Source organism: Pongo abelii, chromosome 4, assembly GCF_028885655.2.
Source record: "Pongo abelii isolate AG06213 chromosome 4, NHGRI_mPonAbe1-v2.0_pri, whole genome shotgun sequence".
Classification (NCBI taxonomy): Eukaryota; Metazoa; Chordata; class Mammalia; order Primates; family Hominidae; genus Pongo; species Pongo abelii.
In genome coordinates this window covers 26,299,108-26,303,133 of record NC_071989.2, presented here as the reverse complement: position 1 = coordinate 26,303,133, position 4,026 = coordinate 26,299,108, and the positions used below count along the sequence as shown (strand labels likewise).

General features: G+C 49.5%; 1 pseudogene; it reads right to left on the bottom strand.

Moving 5' to 3' along the window:
• Positions 1 to 1,707: 1,707 nt before the first annotated feature.
• Positions 1,708 to 3,547, bottom strand: LOC100440439 (moesin-like; annotated as a pseudogene).
• Positions 3,548 to 4,026: the final 479 nt, after the last annotated feature.

Below are 4,026 nucleotides of genomic sequence, written 5' to 3'. Positions count from 1 at the left end.
ATGGATCGTATGACCTATAGAGACAGATGACATCACTAATACTGAAAGCTTCTTATATTAACATTTTTGGCAAAGTGTCATTTTGTAATATAGTATATGCTTTCCAGGTGTGGGGGTGGTAAAGGAATGAGGCCAAAATGATCCTGCCCCAAGGATAATATCTTCTAATGGTGCATTAGCAAGGAAGGCAGAAATCAATATTTAGATATCAGTAGAATATATAATACTGTAGAAAGAAGAAGAGCACACGTGAGACAGAGAAGGAGGTGGATGCTCCTGGGTTGAGAGCAAGGGGTGGGGGTGTGGAAGGGACTAGGCCAGAATCCCCAGCAGCTCTCTGGTTTACAGTTCCAAGGGACAGAACAGAGTTTGTCGAACAGAGTTTGTCAAACAGAGGCAGGGCCCAGTCACCACTTCGGAGGGGAGTGATGAGAAGGGGATTTTGGTCATGTGACAGGGTTGAGTAAACTGGGATCAGGGCACAGGCTTCTCTCACCACACTCAGCTTCTTGCACTCACTCCCTAGTTGAGCCTACTGGCATCAAGCTCTAGATGCCAAGGCCAGGATAGCTGGGGAGCAGGAGCTATAGCCCAAGTAGCTCTGAGAGGGGAAGAGGCTTAAAACCCCTGGCAGGGAAAATACTGAAGCTGGGTGTGAACATATCCTCTCTTTTCACAAGAGTCCTGATAGGGCTGACTGAGCTTTTGGGTAATCATCCCTACTGTTATAGCTAGAGAGGATTTGAGTATTGAAACAGGGAGGGGCAGATCCGAGGAAGTGACCGCAAATCTGGAATAACAAGTAAGGGGTAGCTCTGCCCATAGAGCTCACTTTAGACAGGCCTATACTCCTGTAAGGAATTGGGGTAGGATCTTCTACTCAGCCTTGCCAGAATAGAATGGCCAATGGCCTTCTAGTACGTTTGTTGAAGCCTCTTGAAGGCACTGTTTTCCCCATCCACCCTGGGGAGAAATTGAGTCCCTAAAGTCAACAACAAGGCTTATTGAGGTTGAGTTTGTAACAGGTCCAATCTGGGAGGTAGAAATAAAAATGACTGAACATCTTCTTATCCCCAAATCACTACAAAGCCTAAGTAACTCTAAACGGGATGGGCACTGGGAGGACAAATTTTAGGTCAGTTGACATCCTGGAGCAGATATCCAAGGTCCTGTCTCATTCCCTAAACCGTGTAACACTCCAACCCTGTAAATCTCAGGACCCTGAGAAGAAGGCGGTGGTAGGGGAGGGGAGGGGAGCTGGCTTCCAACCTACTCCACACTGGACTCCCATAGGACAACAGTAAGTGTAAGGGTATTTGCAAAATCAAGTGGAAAGTACCTCTGGGCTGGAGAAGCAGGATATTCTAGCAATACAGATGAAATGGAACATAGAAGAGAAAGGAGGTTCCATTGGCACCATAGTGAGCCATTCATTTGCCCAGGGAAGTGGGTGGGGGCTAAGGGGCTAGGGCTGGTCCCATGGCTACATTAAATGCTTGGCATGACTCCAGGGCTGCTCTAGTTAGTGACTCCAGCACAGTATGAGTTAGGTGAGTTAGGTGAGTTAGGTGTAGGAGTGTGGGGACAAAGAAAAAGGGAGGAGCGGTCCCTAGAGCCTGGGTGCCCATTACACTGGACTCAAATTCATCAATGTGCTGCTTGTTGTTGCCCTGCTGGATCTGGCGCATGGTCTTGTATTCATCTCGGCCCAGTTGCATGTTCTCAGCATGGATCATGTCATTGGCAGTCTTCTTGGACTCATCTCCGGCACTGGCCAGCTCCGAAGTGAGGGCCTTCAGGTGCTTCTGCACACGCTCATTCTTCTCTGCCTCAGTGGTACGTTCCTCCTCACTGCGGTCCTTGGCCATAGCATCAGCCCCTAGGTCAGCACTAGCCTCTGCCCCATTCTCATCCTGCTCATCCTGCTCATTCTCAGCAGGCTGTGCCACAGAGGTGTACTCATGGCAGTCTTCAGCTCAACACGGGTCTTCTCCAAGTCTTCCTATACCATCTGGGCCTTCTGCTGCCACTCCACAGCCTCTCTCTCTTTCTTCTGTAGGGCCATCTCCAGCTGGGAGATTTGAGCTGTCAGCTCTGCCATTTCCAAGGCCAGCTTTTCCTGAGTCTTTTTCTGGTCCCGGGAGGCCTGCAGCAAGACCTCCTTGGCCTCTTCAGCTTCTTGACGCTCCTTGGTCAGCTTTTCAGCCTCTCTCTGGGCATGCTTCCATTCCTGCTGAAGTTCCAGAGCCCTATGGGTCTGTTCTTCCAGTTCTTGCTGAGCCTTCTTAGTCTGCTCCTCGATCTGCTTCAGCCTCTCCATCAGCTCCTCCTTCTCCCGTTCAATCTTCTTTCTCCTTTTCTGCCATTTCACGCTTCTTCTTCTTCTCATTTTCCAGCATAGCACGCTCCATCTGCTTCTGGTGCTTCTCCTCCCGGGCCTGTGCCTTCATCTGCTTCACGTCAATGGTGTCAGGCCTGCAACGGCGCATGTATAGTTCATGGTTCCCCATGCACAAGGCCAAGATCCACTTGTTAATCCGCAGCCAGGGAACATAGAAGACTAAGTCCGGGGCTTTTTTGTCAATGGGCTTGATAACAAATTTCTTATCATTGAAGGAAATGCTCCTGATTTCACTCCAAGGGAAGCCTATATTGGGAGTTAGTCTGTCATTCTGCTCATAGATGTTAAGACCCAGAGCATCCACCCCCAGCCACAGCTCTGAGCCTGTCTTGTTCTTGATGCTGAAGTAGTTCACACCATACATCTCTAGATTTTGAGTAATCTTCAATATTCCAGGACAGCATCCTCCCCGAGCATGCCACCGTGTTCCTCATGCCACACCTGGATCCGCTCCTCCCACTGGTCCTTGTTGAGTTTGTGCTGTTCCAGGACTCTCTGTGGGAGCAACTTGTCTCCGGCCAGGTAGCCAGACTTATGCACCTCCTTATTGAAGTTGCCATACTTAGACAGGACAGCATAGGAGGCCAGCAGCACAGCAGTCTCAGGCGGGCAGTAAATATCATCATTGAGAATGCCCTGTTTCACTTGCAGAAAGAACAGACGCTGAGTGATGTCCTGAATCAATTCCTCGGACACATCCTCAGGGTAGAACTTGGCACTGAACTTAAAGAGCAGGGGGCTTTCCTTCCGCACGTCCTGGGCAGTCACCTTCTTATTGAGTTTCAGCCAGGTGGAGAAACCTTTAGTGTCCTGGTACTGCAGACCAAAGAACCAAACTTCCCTCAAGCCAATAGTTTTAACCACCTGGTCAAATAGCTGCTTCCCGGTGGTGTTGGGCTGGATGGCAAACTCCAGCTCTGCATCCATGGTGGTCACGCCCACACTGGTGGTTTTGGGCATGGTGGCGGCAAAGGCAGCGGAGTTGGCAAAGTTTAGCTAGGACTGTCGGGCAGTGCTGAGCACGCAGTACACACGGCTGGGATTCGGCTGGCCGGGGACTCAGATTGGGTCCCTCCCTAGTGTCGGGGCGACTGTTAGGCTTCCTGCTAACGGGCCACGACTTCACAAACCCCACCCAGGAAAGAGCGCCCCTGTCTCGCCGCCCGCTCCTTTATGTGGCCCGGCTTCCGTGCGGCTCCCCGCCCTCGCGCCCGCCTCCCCTCCGACCGCTGGCCTTGCCCTGCCCAGCCTTTCTCTTTTCAAAGAACATAAATTGTCTATGTTTTGATAAAAATTATAAAAACTATTTATTTAGCTTCAGAGAGAGTAAGAGGGACCTACTTGCAGGTGACCTCACCAGTTGAGAAGCCATTTAATCAATCCAATTGTGCACATTGCAAGAGAGTGGAATGATATATGCAGATTTGAGAAATATAAGAGACAATTATCTTATCTACACAATATCTAAAACCTAGCATGCATTATTATCTGTTACATATAGAGGAGAAAACTGAAACTCAAAAAGGTTAAATTATACAGCCAGTACCTCTGTGGTAGTAAAGGGCAGTGCTAGGGCCAAAACAGAAGAGTCAGAATCCAAATAAAAGTCCGTGCTTCATTACTCT